This window comes from Nycticebus coucang, chromosome 17 (genome assembly GCF_027406575.1).
Source record: "Nycticebus coucang isolate mNycCou1 chromosome 17, mNycCou1.pri, whole genome shotgun sequence".
In the NCBI taxonomy this organism is placed as follows: domain Eukaryota; kingdom Metazoa; phylum Chordata; class Mammalia; order Primates; family Lorisidae; genus Nycticebus; species Nycticebus coucang.
In genome coordinates this window covers 89,029,030-89,046,409 of record NC_069796.1, presented here as the reverse complement: position 1 = coordinate 89,046,409, position 17,380 = coordinate 89,029,030, and positions in this window count along the sequence as shown.

Here is a 17,380-nt window from a genome sequence, read left to right as displayed (position 1 = left end):
TAAATCAGTAGCCCAAGATCTGGTAAAGATCTGAAATCCCAGGTAAAATATGTTCCTTTCATCCATCCCTAGAAGAAAAATGGTGACTCCTTCCCAGTTTGAGACTACGAATCAAGATTTTGCAAGTGACTGAGGAAAAAAACAAAAGAGAACATTGTTTGGAATTGCTCTTCTTCGTTAATTACTAAAACATTTGCCCACAGCTGGTTGTGGGAGGGGAAAGGTAGTGGTGGCTGGCGGGGGAGAAGCAGAGTTAGGCTTCCAGGGTCTTTTCCTCTGCACATGGTCAGCTGCTCTCAGCAACAACAGGGTGATAAATCCACTTCCTGGAGCAGACTTCAGGAGCAAAAATGTGAAGAAGGTAGAGATTAGAATAAGTGAGTACCACTGTAGAATGTAGGAAACAAGGAAGTCTTACGGATCACCCTCCAAAGCCCTCCATTGCACAATCCAGGCCTTAGGTCACAGAGTGTGAGTGACCCCTCTGGCCTTCTAGGAGAAACAGAGCTTCCAGGATGCCACGCTGCCTGGGGAAGAGAGCACCCTACATCCTGGGTGTGATTCTGAGGCCCCAGCTGTGGGCCAAGGGCTAGTCAGGGATAGTGTCCCTGTTCAGACTTGTCTCTGAAGCTTGAAAAGATGCTCCACATCGTCCCACTGCTCTGGGCACTATTTCCATCTTGTCATGTTTTGGCTTCTGATATGAAGAAATCCCGCAGTTTGAAAAACACTAAGTGTGGAGGCACCTGTGGCTCAAGGAGTGGGGCACTGGTCCCATATGCTGGAGGTGGCGGGTTCAAACCTACCCCCGGCCAAAAACCACAAAAAAAAAAAAAAAAGAAAAACACTAAGTGAATGTGTTTTGTGCATGTGCAATGATGTCCTTAGAACAGAAAGGCATTGCTGGGTAGTGGGGGACAAGCATTTGAGATTTTGATGATTACCCTCCAAAAATGTTGCACCTGTTAGTAGGTCCAACAACACAGTATAAGGGTACCAGTACTTGTACACCCTTAGTAAACTTGACTGTCATAAACCTCCTGAAGTTTGCTAAGTTTACTTCAGTGCCACCTTTTTTGATCCCTGGTTTATTCGTATTTCATGTTATGTGAGTTTTGTGTTCTCTCTTTCATGTTTATGTTTATATCGGATTGTTTGCCTTTTCTTATCAACCGTAGGCATTCTTTAAACATTCTGAATATCTACCCTTGTCTGTAATAATTAAGGTAGGTATTTTGTCTATTGTTTGTGTTTTAGTTTTATTTCTGGCATCTTTCATTTTAGAGAAGTATAAAATTTTAGCATAAATAAATATGTCCATAATTTATTTTATAGCTTCTGGGGTCTATTTTATGTTTAGAATATAAATGTGATTACAAATGATACAAATATGATGCAAATATTTCTAGTATCTTTTTCTAATCTAAATGTTGCAAGACAGTAAAGAGTAGAATGGTGTATTCAAAATACTCAAAGAAAAAAATTCCCCTGCCATTCAAGAATACTGTATCCAGCAAAAAAAATTTTTTTTAAATGAAGGAGAGATAAAGTCTTTCCCAGACAAATACTGAGAGTGTTCATCACTATTATATTATTACAAAAAAATGCTTAAAGAAAATTTTTAAATTGTGTCAAAAACTGGCTAAATAGCAACATAAAAAACATGAAAGCATAAACCTCACTGGTAAAGATATAAGACATACACAAATTAATATAACTCTGTAATAATGGTGCATAATTTACTTTTAAAAAGTAAATCCTAAAGTAAAAGTTAAAGAGTTAAAATATAAAAATGTGTTAATAGATCCACAATATTAAAAGCAGCAACAATGGTGCTGGGTGAACTGGCTGGCAACCTGCAGAAGACTGAAATTGGACCCGCACCTTTCACCATTAACTAAGATAGACTCTCATTGGATTAAAGATTTAAACTTAAGACATGAAACTATAAAAATACTAGAGGAGAGTGCAGAGAAAACTCTTGAAGAAATGGGTCTGGGCGAGTATTTTATGAGGACCCCCCCAGGCAATTGAAGCAGCTTCAAAAATACACTACTGGGACTTGATCAAACTAAAAAGCTTCTGCACAGCCAAGAACACAGTAGGTAAAGCAAGCAGACAGCCCTCAGAATGGGAGAAGATATTTGCAGAGTATATTTCTGACAAAGGTTTAATAACCAGAATCCACAGAGAACTCAAACGCATCAGCAAGAAAAAAACAAGGGATCCCATCACAGGCTGGGCAAGGGATTTGAAGAGAAACTTCTCTGAAGAAGACAGGTGCATGGCCTTCAGACATATGAAAAAATGCTCATCATCTTTAATCATCAGAAAAATGCAAATCAAAACTACTTTGAGATACCATCTAACTCCAGTGAGACTAGCCTATATCACAAAATCCCAAGACCAGAGATGTTGGCGTGGATGTAGAGAAAAGGGAACACTTCTGCACTGCTGGTGGGAATGCAAATTAATACATTCCTTTTGGAAAGATATATGGAGAACATTCAGAGATCCAAAAATAGATCTGCCATTCAGTCCTGTAATTCCTCTGCTGGGCATATACCCAAAAGACCAAAAATCACAACATAACAAAGATAGTTGTACCAGAATGTTTATTGCAGCCCAATTCATAATTGCTAAGTCATGGAAAAATCCCAAGTGCCCATCGATCCACGAATGGATTAATAAATTGTGGTATATGTACACCATGGAATATTATGCAGCCTTAAAGAAAGATGGAGACTTTACCTCTTTCATGTTTACATGGATGGAGCTGGAACATATTCTTCTTAGTAAAGTATCTCAAGAATGGAAGAAAAAGTACCCAATGTACTCAACCCTACTATGAAACTAATTTGGGGCTCTCACATGAAAGCTATAACCCAGTTACAACCTAACAATAGGGGGAAGTGGGAAAGGGAGGGGAGGGAGGGGGATTGGTGGGATCATACCTGTGGTGCATCTTACAGGGGTATTTGCGAAACTTGGTAAATGTAGAGTGTAAATGTTTTGGCACAGTAACTGAGATAATGCCAGGAAGGCTATGTTAACCATTGTGATGAAAATGTGTCAAATGGTCTATGAAGCGAGTGTATGATGCCCCATGATCATATCAATGTATACAGTTATGATTTAATAAAAATAAAAGCAGCAAACTCTATTTACAAGAACAAGAAAAAATGTGTGTGAGAGAAAAAGCATAATGTTTTTGTATGTGATTAAAGTTGTTGTTATCAATTTAAAGTAGAAAGGCAAACCTTGAGCTAATCATAAAAAAATCCTAAAACAGATACACAAAAGATAAATAGATAAAAAGATAAATAGATAAATAGAAAGGAATCAAAGAAAATCACTACAAAACATAATTAAATAACAAAGGAAGACAGAAAAAGAGACAGGAGCTACAAAATGACAGAAATCAGTTAACAAAAATGGTACTGGTAACTCCTTATTAATCATTTCCCCAAATGTAAATAAATTAAACTCGCCAATCAAAAGGCTTAGAGTGGCTAAATTGATTAAAAAAACAAGATCCAGAGGCACGCTATTTACAAGAGACTCACTTTAGATTTAAAGGTGAGTGACTAGTAAAAGTGACTATACTTGCATCAGAAAAAAAAAAATAGATTTTAAGTCAAGAATTGTCTCTAGAGACAAAGAAGGTTATTAAATTGTGATTAAAAGGTCAATTCAACTTAAAGATATAACAATTATAAATATTTGTACACCCAAGGTAACAGTATCTAAATATATTAAGCAAATTTTGACAGATCTGAAGAAAGAAATTGACAATACAATAATCATAGGAGACTTCAATATCCCAGTTATAATAATAGGCAGAACATTCAGACAGAAAAATCAATAAACAGGTAACTTAAACAACATTATAGACCAAAAGGATCTAACAGGTATACAGGTAGGCCTTGTGTTAGAGGCAAGATACATTTCTGAGAATGTCTTTAGGTCAGATTTGTATGTAATTTGGATCTCTGATGCACAATGCATATGCAATATTGAAGGCATTAAAATGGGGGCAGAGGTGGTCAAACTCTCGCTCTTTGCAGACAGTATGATCTTAGAAAACCCCAGGGACTCAATGACAAAATTCCTGAAAGTGATTAAGAAATAGAGTAATGTCTTGGGATATAAAATCAATGCCCACAAATCAGTAGCTTTCATATACACCAACAACAGTTGAGCTGAGAACCAAATCAAAGTCACCATACCCTTCTCAGTAGCTTCAAAGAAAATGAAATACTCTGGAGTATACTTTAAAAAGGATGTGAAGGATCTCTATGGAGGGAAATATGAAACCCTGAGAAAGGAAATAGCAGATGACGTTAACAAATGGAAGAATATAACATGTTCAGGGCTAAGAAGTGTTAAAATGTCTATACCACCCAAAGAAATCTGTAGATTTAATGCATTGAAACACCATTAAACACCACTATCATGCTTTGAAGAACTTAAAAAAATAGTTCTTCAGTTCATATGGAACTAGAAAAAACCCCTCATAGCCAACACAACTCTATAAAGTAAAAGCAAATCTGAGGGTGGCGCCTGTGGCTCAGTCGGTAGGGCGCCGGCCCCATATACCGAGGGTGGCGGGTTCAAACCTGGCCCCGGCCAAACTGCAACCAAAAAATAGCCGGGCGTTGTGGCGGGCGCCTGTAGTCCCAGCTACTTGGGAGGCTGAGGCAAGAGAATCGCTTAAGCCCAAGAGTTGGCGGTTGCTGTGAGCTGTGTGAGGCCACGGCACTCTACCCAGGGCCATAAAGTGAGACCCTGTCTCTACCAAAAAAAAAAAAAAAAGCAAATCTGAAGGCATCACATTACCAGACTTCAGGTTATACTATAAGTGATCAAAACAGCATGTTGTTGGCAACAAAATAGAGGCATACATCTATGAAATAGAATAGAGAACCTAGAGATGAAACTAGCCTCATATGACCATCTGATCTTTAACAAACTTAACAAAAGCATACAGTGGGGCAAAGAATTCCTATTTGATAAATGGTGCTGAAATTGTAAAAAGACTGAAGTGGACTTGCACCTCTCTCCAGTTACAAAACTTAACTCACGCTGTATAAAAGATTTAAATCTAAGATGTGAAATGATAAATACTCTAAAAGAAGTGTGGGGAAAACTCTGAAATTTATCAGCCTTAAGAATCTATGAAGAAGACCCTATACGCAACTGCAGCAACAACAAAAATAAATAAATGAGACATGTTCACGTTAAAAAAGCATTTGCCCCTAGCCGGCATTCTGGCGGGCACCTGTAGTCCCAGCTACTTGGGAGGCTGAGGCAAGAGAATCCCCTAAGCCCAAGAGTTGGAGGTTGCTTTCAGTGAGCTGTATGATGCTGAGGCACTCTACTGAGGGCGATAAAAGTGAGACTCTTTCTCTACAAAAAAATAAAAAATAAAAATAATAAAAATCAATTGAAACACTAAAAAAAAAAAAAATAAATAGAAAGCGTCTGCCTGGCTAAGGAGATGATCAACAAAGCAAAGGCAACCTTCAGAATGGGAGAAGATGGCTGCATGTTATGAATTGAACAAAGGGCCAATAACCAGAATATACAAAGGACTCAAGCAAATCAATAAGAAAAGAGATAACAACTCCATCAATCAATGGGTAGTGACATGAACAAAATCTTTTCCCAAAGAATAAAAATGAATGGTCAATAAACAAATGAAAAAATGTTCCTTGTATCTTATCATCAGAGAAATGCAGATCAAAACCAATTTGAGACATCACCTAACCCCAGCAAGAATAGCCCACATCACAAGGTGCCAAAGTGGCAGGTGCTAACGTGGATGCAGAGAGAGGGGTACACTTATGCACTGTTGAAATGGAAGCAGCAGGATTAGCACCAGTCATCACTGCCACAGCAGTCTCTGTTGACCAGCGGGAAGAGATTGGAGATGGGGAGGATGGGAGTTCTTTGGAATCACCCAGCTTTCTGGGCCCTCTCCTCATGGCCAATGGAAAGCCTGATGAGCCCAAGTCAGGAAACCCTAGTGTTGAAGATATTTGGAACAAATACAACCAATAAAGAGCTCATACCTAGAATATTTAAAGAACTTTTCCAGACAAGCCATTAAAAAAATTGACAAAAGACCAGAACATACTCCTTATGAAAATGGAGATCGAAATGAACAGGAAACAAGTGAACAAGTATTCAATGTGAGTAGTTGTCAAACAAATGCAAGGTAAAAACACACCACTTTGAAACTGGGACTCTAGTGCACTGCTGGTGTGATTGTAAAATGGTGTGATCACTATGGAAAACAGTTTAGTGGTTCCTCAAAAAATTAAAAATAGAACGATGATAAGATAGTCCCACTTCTGGGTATATATGAGACAAATTAAAAGGAGGATCTTGAAGAGATATTTGCCTACCCCTATTCATAAAAGCACTGTTCACAACAGCCAACAGGTGGAGGCAACCCAAATGCCCACTGAAAGAAGAATAGATAAACAAAATGTGGTGTATACCACATAGTGGAATGTTACTCAGCCTTAAAAATATAAGAAAATGCTGTCTCATACTGCAACAAGGATGAACCATGAGGAAAATTAGGCTAAGTGAAATAAAAGACGAGTATGGTGGGCTAGGTGTAGTGGCTCATGCTGTAATCCCAGAAGGTTGAGAGGCTGAAGCAGGACGATCACTTGAGGCCAGGAATTTCTCCCCCTGCCTTTTTTTTTTTTTTTTTTTGAGACACAGTCTCAAGCTATCACCCTGGGTAGAATGTCGTGGTGTCACAGCTCACAGCAACCTCAAACTCTTGGGCTTAAGCGATTCTCTTGCCTCAGCCTTCCAAGTAGCTGGTACTACAGGCACTTGCCACAATGTCCGGCTATTTTTTGGTTGTAGTTGTCATTGTTGTTTTAGCAGGCCTAGGCTAGATTTGAACCCACCAGCCTCCGGTGTATATGGTTGGCACCCTAGCTGCTGAGCTACAGGCACCCAGCCAGCGGCCAGGAATTTGAGATCAGCCTGAGCAACATAGTGAGATCCCCGTCTCTACAAAAAATAAAAAAGTTAGCCAGACACAGTGATACACCTGTAGTCCCCGCTACTCAGGAGGCTGAGTCAGGAGGATTGCATGAGTCTAGGAGTTTGAGGCTTCAGTGAGCTATGATTGCACCATTGCACTCTAGCTTGTGTGACAGTGAAATCAACAGTGTTATATTCCCTGGTCCTTTCATATTCTGAGCTTGAAACAAGTGCCATCTGCAGGCTAGAAGATAATCAGCTTCATTCCTTTAGGAAATTGGGAAAGGTAAACATTGCAATTTGTTGAATAGGAATTCTTTTCCCCACTGCATGCTTTTGTTTGGTTTATAAAAAATCAGAGACTGGTTTCATATCTTGGTTTTCTATTCTGTTCCATATGTCTGTGTCTTTATTTTTGTGCCAATACCATACTGTTTTGATTACTGTGGGCTTGTAATATAACCTGAAGTCTGGTAAAGTGATGCCTCCAGCTTCGTTTTTATTACTAAAAATAGTCTTAGCTATACAGGAATTTTTCTGATTCCATACAAAATGAAGTATTATTTTTCCAATTCTTCAAAGTATGAAGTTGATGTTTTAGTGGGGAGTGCATTGATCTGTAGATTACTTCAGGTAAAATAGACATTTTAACAACGTTGATTTTCCCCAGCCAAGAGCATGGTATGTTCTTCCATGTGTTTTTTTTTTTTTTTTAACAAAACAAACCTGTTTTATTTTTAAATTTTCTATTATTTTAAGAATGAGTAATACATGCAATATGGAACAAAATTTAAAATGTATAGAATGGAATACGCATGGGGTTTGCTGGACTTAACAAATAAAAGTACAGGATACCCAATTACATTTGAATTTTATGTAAAAGTACATACTTTTTTTAAATTAAATCATAGCTGTGTATATTATGTTCTTCCATTTGTTAATGTCTTCTGATATTTCTTTTCCTAGGGTTTCCTAATTATCTTTGTAAAGATACTTTACCTCTTTTGTTAGGTATATTCCTAAATATTTCATTTTCTTTGAAGCTGTTATGAAGGGAATTTTGTCCTTGATTTGCTTCTCAACTTGGCCGTTATTGGCATATACAATTTGTGGACATTGATTTTATACCCTGAGACATTACTGTATTGCTTGATCACTTCCAGGAGTTTTGCACTTGAGTCTCTGGAGTTTTACAAGGATAAGATCATGTCAATGGCAAAAAGAGAGAGTTTGACCTCCTCTGCCCCTTTGGATGCCCTTTACATCCTTCTCTTGCCTGATTGCATTGTCTAGAACTTCTAGCACTATGTTGAATAGTAGTGGTGATAGTGGACATCCTTGTCTGGTTTAAGTTCTAAGTGGAAATGCTTTCAGTTTTAATCCAATATTAGTATGTTAGTAGCTGTGGGTTTATCAAAGATGGCTTCAATCAGCTTCAGAAATATGCCACTTATGCCTCTTTTATTAGGTGTTCTTGTTAGAAAAGGATGCTGAATTTTAACAAATGCTTTTTCTGCATCTATTGAGAGGATCATATAGTCTTTGTTTTTGCTTCTATTGATCTGATGAATTACTTTTATAGATTTGCATATGTTAAACCAGCCTTGCATCCCTGGGAGGAAGTCTACTTCATCATGATGTGTAATTTTTTTAATGTGTAGCTGCAATCTGTTAGCTAAAATTTTGTTGAATATTTCTGCATCAATATTCATTAGTGAAATTGGTCTGTAGCACTCCTTTTTAGTTGGGTCTTTTCTTGGTTTTGAATCAGGGTGATGTTTGCTTCACAGAATGTGTTAGGGAAGATTTTGGAAGGTTCTCAAAGTTTGGAATATTTTCTGTAATATAGGTACAAGCTCATCTTTGAAAGTTTGATAGAATTCTGATGTGAAGCCATGTCTTTTTGTTTAAAGCTTTTTAATTGTTTCTCCAATTTCAGTGCTTGATATTGGTCTATTTAAGAGATCTATTGCTTCCTGGTTAAGTCTAGGGGGATGGTGTGATTCCAGATATTGGTTGATTTCCTCCACATTGTCAAATTTTGGGGCATAGAGCTTTTTGTAGTGTCAAAGATAATCTCTTTTATCTCTGTGGTATCAGTTGTTATTTCCTAATTTTCATTTCTGATTGAGATTATTTCATTTCTTAGTTTATTCTTGGAGCATCTATCCAACACTGCCAAAGGGGTGTTAAAATTTCCAACTATTATGGTGCTGGAAGATATCAAATCATTCATGTCTGTTAGGGTCTCCTTTATAAATTGAGGAGCATTCTGGTTGGGTGCATAAATGTTAATAATTGAAATCTCTTCATGTTGAGTGTTTCCCTTGACAAATATGTAATGACCATTCTTATGTTTTATTATCTTTATTGGTTTAAGGCCTATTGTATCTGCGAATAAAATTGCGACCCCTGCTTTTTTCTGATTTCCATTTTCCTGAATTATAGATGACCATCTCTTCACCCTGAATCTATTTTTATCCTTTAAGGTAAGATGATTCTTATATTCAGCAGATATCTGGTCTGATTTTCTGTATCCAGTCAGCCAACCTGTACCTTTTTAGAGGACAATTTAAACCATTCACATTAACTGAGAGAATTGATAAGCCTGGTGATGTTTTAGATGTCAAATTTTTCAAAAGTCCACTGGGTGTTTTTAATCCCTTTGCCACTGTGGAAGTTGGGTTTTGATCAAAATTTCTGAGTGAGCTTACTTTGGTGGTAGAGCATTGTGCTGGTCATTGTGGAGGATGGGTCTGAGAATATTCTAGAGAGCTGGTTTAGTTATGACAAATTTCTTAAACATGTGTATGTTATTAAAGTATTTGATTTCTCCATCCCAAATGAAACTCAGTTTAGCTGGATACAGGATCCCAGTCTGAAAGTTGTTGTTGTTGTTGTTGTTGTTTTTAAAGATATTGAAGGTTGATGACCACCATCTACTGGCTTGAAAAGTTTCAGCTGAGAGATTTGCAGTCATTCTAATATTCTTCCCCTTGGGGTTATCATTTTCTTAAGTCTGGCTGTTTGCAGAATTTTCTCCTTCATGTTAATTTTGGTATAGTTAATTACAATGTGTCTAGGAGATGCTTTATTTGGATTGAATTGTGCTGGGGTTCTGAAACTGTCTGCTATATGAATTTCTGTATCTTTTGCCATGCTTGGGAAGTTCTCCTCTATTATATCTTGGAATAGAGTACCTGTGCCTTTAAGACCATCCTCTTCTCCTTCGCGAATTCCTATCAGGCAAATGTTTGTTCTTTTGGAGTGGTCCCACAACTCTCTCAGGGAATGATCCATTTTTGTTCTCCACTTCTCTGCCTCTTTGAGCATTTGGGAGCATTCAAGAGCTTTGTCTTCAATATCAGAGATCCTTTCTTCTTCCTTCTCCTGTTACTAAGAGATTCTACTGTATTTCTCAGATCTTTGAGGGGTGCAATTTCTGGCCTTAATTTGTCAAAATAATTGGATATTTTGTCTTTGAATTCATTGAATTCTTGAGACAATTTTTGAATTACTCCTTGAATTTCTAATTTCAACTTTACTTCCATTCTATTAATCTTATTTGCCATCCAAATTCTGAACTTGATTTCTGACATCTCAGCCATTTGTTTATGAATGGGATCTTCTGGTGTGTCTCCTTTGTCATTCCTTGGGGGAGTTGATCTACTCTGGTTATTCATGTTGCCAGAGATTTTCCACTGATTCCACCCCATGATTATTTTTCACCGTGTGGCTAGCAAAGCTGGTAAGGTGAAATTGGATTGAGGGCTTCTGGAGTTGCAATTAACCTGGGCTATACCAAAGAGCTGGGCTTTCCCCCTACAGCTTTACAAAGGTCCCGTTCAGTACTGTAGCCTGGGACTCTGTGGACCTGCTTGGTGTAAGGGGGCTAGGTGGCTCTGTCTTGCAATCAGCTAGTCTCTATCCTATCCTTTTATAAATTAAATCATAAAGAGGTAGGTCATGTAGACATTAATGCATTTAGGGGGTACAATGTGCTGATTTCATATACAATTTGGAATGCTCACAGTGTACTGGTTAATATATCCCTCACCTCATTTACCTAATTATTCTGTTAAGACATTTATACTCTATACTTAATAGATATGACATGTACCCTCTCTATCCTATCCTTATGCACCAATGACTTTGGTCTGAAATCTCAGCTGTGGAGAAATACAAGCAATTAAGACACCCTGCCTCCCTATGGGGCAACAACTGGAAGAGAAGAATCAGATCCTCTCACTGTAACACAGCCAGGATATAACCTTGGAGGGTCCCCGGGTGATCAGCCCAGGTCAAGAGTTCCAAACCAATTGTCCAGTCAGCACAAACATAGATCAAGTTGTAGAGATAAAAAGGTGTCCAACAACTAGACAGCAATGGTTCACTGGCAGCACAAGTGTGACTCTCTCTGGTGCTCTGTGGAGTCAGAAAGTTCTGCCCAGCAAAAGGGTTAGTCCAGCGTGGCTGGTGCCTCCTTCCCCACCTTGCCTCCATCATACCAGTCACTGATAACCCTGGGGCTGTGGCCCAGTTCCCTCCAATGAACAAATGTGCCAGGGATTTTTGCTTGCCAGAGTCAAAGGGGAGTCAATGCCTTCTCAGCCAGACCACTGCACTCTGCCATTAGCCAGCAGGGGGACCTGAAGCCTGACTACCTCAGGTGCTCAATGGAGTGGAACTGGGGAGTGTTCCACCTGTGTCTGTTCTGAGCCGGGGTTACTGTGGCAGGGTGAGATTCTCTCTCTCAGAGACCATACCTCTGCCCTAGCCACACTCCTCCTTTGGAACCCCATACTAGTCAAAGTCTGGTTCCTTCTGGTGGTCCACAGAATTCTGGAGGTATCTCACCCAAATTTGACCCCCAGTGGGAGTATGCTGTCCCCAAAAGTCCATGGTGCCACCACCACAGTCAGGGGTGGCACAGCGGTGGGTCGGATGTGCAGCTGCTGCCAATGGGAGGTGCAGCCACTGCAGGTGGGAGGTGCCCCCTCCATGTGTGGAAGGTGCAGCCACAGAGGGTAGGAGGTGACACTGCTGCAGGTGGAATGTGCAGCCAGGGTGGTTCAAAGGTGCAGTCGTCCTCTGTCAGAGGTGAGGCTGCTTCCTGTTGGAGGTGCTGCTGCTGGGGTCCCCACATTATGTACTTTCTTTTGTGGCCAGGAGCAAGTCCCTTTCCTCTTGTGATTTCCTGATTTTACTAGAGTTACAGTTGCAGTGCAGCTGCTCTGCAGCCCATGAGATGTCCAGCTCTAGTTAGAAACCACCAGACACTCCAGGTTCTGCAGGGGGTAGGCTTCCAGACGACCAGGAAAGGGGGGAAGGCCGGACTGGGAGTTTAGGAAGACAAGAAAAATATGTGTTCAACTTTTATTCCAGGCAAGAGACTGCCCTGACTTGCAGTGGGATTTCTCTGGAGAAGGAGTCCTGGCCTTCAGCCACTCGCTCCTGTGGGGTGAAAGAAGAGATCTTCTGTTCACAGCTGGCTTGTAGAGAGCCCACAGTGAGCCATTCTCTTTGGTGGTGGTGGTGGTGGGGGGGGGTTAGGGGATGGACTCTTGTCCACATTGGGATTGGTTTTGTACATGATATTTGGTTACCTGGAGTCCGAGCTTGCCTCAGCAGGAATGACACGGACCTATCACTCTTCTCTCTCAGCTCAGCTCCTGACCTTCAGCTTTCTTGGTTGGTTCTGGCCATTATTTCTCCCTCTGGACAGGAGCTTCCGTTGAAAGCCAGATCCAGTTGGCCATTTGGCTCCTCCTCCTGTCCTACATTCTTGTCAGAAATTGATGTTGTGTTTTAGATTTAGCATAAACGTGGCATTTTCATGGTTGTTTTATTCCAAATATATCTTAACTTTTATTACAATTTCTTTTTTGGGCTCATGAGCTATGCTAAATTGTGTTATCAGTGACTTCTAAATGTGTCTAGTGTCCTAAGTTTTTAAATTGCTTTTTACCTTAGTTACATTATAGTTAGAGAATGTGTTCTTTGTGATGGTGAATTTTTGGTATGTGTGGACACTTGCTTGCTGGTCTAGTAAAGTCTTATTGTAAGTTGGCATGTGTTTGGAAAGACTGCAAAGTCTAATTAGGGTGCCATGGCTCCTCATATCTAGTAATGAATGAATAGTCTTTACCTTCCCCCACCAAAAGCTGCCCTAGTACTGTTTCCAGTTTCTTAGATTATTGAAGATCAAGGCACTATCTTGTTCAAGCAAGTTATTCAACATCTGGCCTCGTGACCAAAGTCCAGGCCTTGAACTCAAGATAAGGATGGCATGATTTCCTCAAACTGTCTCAGGAAATGTTGGAGAGATCAAAAGGTCTCCAGCAACTAGACAACAGGGTCTATTGGCAGCTCAAGTGTGACTCCCTCTGGTGCTCCATTGAGTCAGAAATGCTCCTTAATTTGTAAAGGAGAGCCTGTTTTCCAGCACCATAATAGTTAGAGATTTTAACACACCATTGGCAGTGTTGGCTAGATTCTCCAAGAATAAACTAAGCAAAGAAATTTTAGGCTTAAACCTGACCCTAGAATAAATGGACTTAACAGACATCTACAGAGTATATCATCCTAGCAAAACATAATACATATCTTCTCATCAGCCCATGGAACTTCCTCCAAAATTGATCACATCTAACCTCAGAAAACTTAAAAGAATAGAAATTATTTTTTGTATTTTCTTGGACCATCACAGGATAAAAGTTCAACTTAATAAAAACAGGAATCTTCATACTCCTACAATGACATGGCAAATAAATAATCTTATGCTGAAGGATAGCTGGGTCATAGATGAGATTAAGAGGAAAATTACCAAATTTTTGGATGAAGACACAAAGTATAAGAACCTGTGCAAAACTGCAAATGCAGTCCTAAGAGGGAAATTTATAGCATTACAAGCCTTCCTCAAGATAATGGAAAGAGAGGAAGTCAACAACTTTGTGGGCCATCTCAAGTAACTAGAAAAGGAAGAACATTCCAACCATAAACCCAGCAGAAGAAAATAAATAACCAAAATTGGAGCAGAATTAAATGAAATTGAAAACAAAAGAATCATTCAACAGATCAATGAAACAAAAAGTTGGTTTTTTGAAAAGATTATCAACATCGATTAACCTTTGGCTAAACTAACTAGAAATAGAAAAATAAAATCCCTAATATTATCAATCAGAAATGACAAAGACATAATAACAACAGAAAACTCAGAAATTCAAAAAATCCTTAATGAATACTATTAAAACTCTATTCTCAGAAATATGAACATGTGAAGGAAATAGACCAATACCTGGAAGCATACCACCTGCCTAGACTCAACCAGAAAGAACTGGAAATGTTGACCTATATCAAGCACTGAAATAGCATCAACTATACGAAATCTACTAAAAAGAAAACTCTGGGACCAGATGGCTTCCCATCCAAATTATACCAAACCTTTCAAGAGGAACTAATACCTACATTACATAACTTTTTCCAACACATAGAAAAAGAAGGACTACTTCCCATCTCATTCTATGAAGCAAATGCCACCCTGATCCCCAAACCAGGAAAAGACCCAATAAGAAAAGAAAATTATAGACCAATATCTTTAATGAATATAGATGCAAAAATATTCAATAAGGTTTTGGCAAACAGAATCCAGCAACACACGAAACAAATTATACCCCATGACCAAGTTGGTTTTATCCTGGTGTTTCAAGGGTGGTTCAACATACATAAATCTATAAATATAATACGTCACATAAAATAAAAAACAAAGACCATATGATTGTCTCATTGATGTAGACAAAGCTTTTGACAATATCCAGCATCCTTTCAAGATCAGAACACTTAAGAAAACAGGCATATAAGGGACATTTTACAAAACTGATAGAAGCCATCTACAGCAAAGCCACAGCCAATATCATATTGAATGGAGTAAAATTGAAAACTTTCCACTCAGATCAGGAACCAGGCAAGGATGCCCATTGTATCCACTGCTATTTAACATTGTAATGGAAGCCTTAGCCATTGCAATCAGGCAATAGAAGGCAATCAAGGGTATCCAAATAGGGTCAGAAGAGATCAAACTTTCACTCTTCACAGATGATATGACTTTATACCTGGAAAACCCTAGGGACTGAACTTCAAAACTCTTGGAAGTGATCAAGGAATACAGCAGTGTCTCAGGATACAAAATCAATACTCACAAATCAGTAGCTTTTATATATACCAACAAAATTCAAGCAGAAGAAACAGTCAAGGATTCTATTCCTTTTACAGTAGTCCAAAAGAAGATGGAATAGTTGGGAATTTACCTAACAAAGGACATGAAAGACCTTTATAAAGAGAACTATGAAACTCTAAGAAATGGCTGAAGATGTTAACAAATGGAAAAACATACCACGCTCATGCCTGGGAAAAATCAACATTTTTAAATGTCCATACTACCCAAAGAAATATACAAATTTAATGCAATCCCTATTAAAGTACCACTGTCATACTTTAAAGATCTGGAAAAAATAGTACTTTGCTTTATATGGAATCAGACCAAAACCTGAAATAGCCAAGACATTATTCAGAAATAAAAATAAATCAGGAGGAATCACACTGCCAGACTTCAGACTATACTATAAATCTACAGTGATCAAAACAGCATGATACTAGCACAAATATAGAGAGGTAGATATATTGAACAGAATAGCGAACCAAGAGATGAACCCAGACACTTATCATCCCTTGATCTTTGATAAGCCTATCAAAAACATAAATTGAGGGAAAGATTCCCTATTTATCACATGGTGCTGGGTGAATTGGCTGGTGACTTGAAGAAGATTGAAACTGGACCCACACCTTTCACCATTAACAAAAATTGACTCTCACTGGATAAAAGATTTAAACTTAAGACATGAAAGTATTAAGATTCTGGGAGTATCCTGCAATCCCATTACTGGGCATTTACCCAGAAGGAAAAAAATCCTTTTATCATAAGGACACTTGTACTAGACTGTTTATTGCAGCTCAATTTACAATTGCCAAAATGTGGAAACAGCCTAAATGCCCACCAACCCAGGAATGGATTAACAAGCTGTGGTATATGTATACCATGGAATACTATTCAATTAAAAAAAATGGAGACTTTACATCCTTCGTATTAACCTGGATGGAAGTGGAAGACATTATTCTTAGTAAAGCATCACAAGTATGGAGAAGCATGAATCCTATGTACTCAATTTTGATATGAGGACAATTAATGACAATTTAGGTTATGGGGGCGGAAGCGGAAAGAGGGACGGAGGGAGGGGGGTGAGGCCTTGGTGTGTGTCACACTTTATGGCGGCAAGACATGATTGCAAGAGGGACTTTACCTAACAATTGCATTCAGTGTAACCTGGCTTATTGTACCCTCAATGAATCCCCAACAATAAAAAAAAAAAAAGAAAGAAAGTAAAAAAAAGATTCTGGGAGTGAGTTCAGGAGAAACACTTGAAAAAATTGGCTTGAGAGAATACTTTATGAGGAGGACGCCCTGGGCAATTGAAGCAACACCAAAAATACATTACTCAGATCTGATCAAACTAAAAAGCTTCTGCACAGCCAAGAACACAGTAAGTAAAGCAAGCCAACAGCCCTCAGAATGAGAGAAGATATTTTCAGGTTATGTTTCTGACAAAGGTTTGATAACCAGAATCCACAGAGAACTCAAACTTATTAATTAGAAAAGAACAAGTGATCCCATTTCACTGGGGCAAGAGACTTGAACAGAAGCTTCTCTGAAGAAGACAGGCGCATGCCTTACAGAAATGTGAAGAAATGCTCATCATCTTTAATCATCAGAGACATGCAAATAAAAACCACTTTGAGATATCATCTAAGTCTAGTACGATTAGCCCACTTAATGAAATCCCAAAACTACAGACGTTGGCATGGTTTTGGAGAGAAGGGAACACTTCTGCAATGCTGGTGGGAATGTAAGCTAGTACATTCCTTTTGGAAAGAGGTTTGGAGCATACTTAGGGAACTAAAAGTAGGCCTGCTGTTTGATCCTGCAATTCCTCTATTAGGAATATATCCAGATGACCAAAAATCACTTTACAACAATGACATTTGCACAAGAATGTTTATTGAAGCCCAATTCATAATTGCCAAGTCATGGAAGCAGCCCAAGTGCCCATCAACCCATGAGTGGATTAATAAATTGTGGTATATGTACACCATAGAGTATTATGCAGCCATAAAAAAGATGTAGACTTTACCTCTTTTATGTTTACATGGACGGAGCTGGATCATATTCTTCTTAGTATAAAGTATCTCAAGCATGGAAAAAAATACCAAATGTACTCAATACTTTTATGAAATCAATATATAATCAGCCACACTT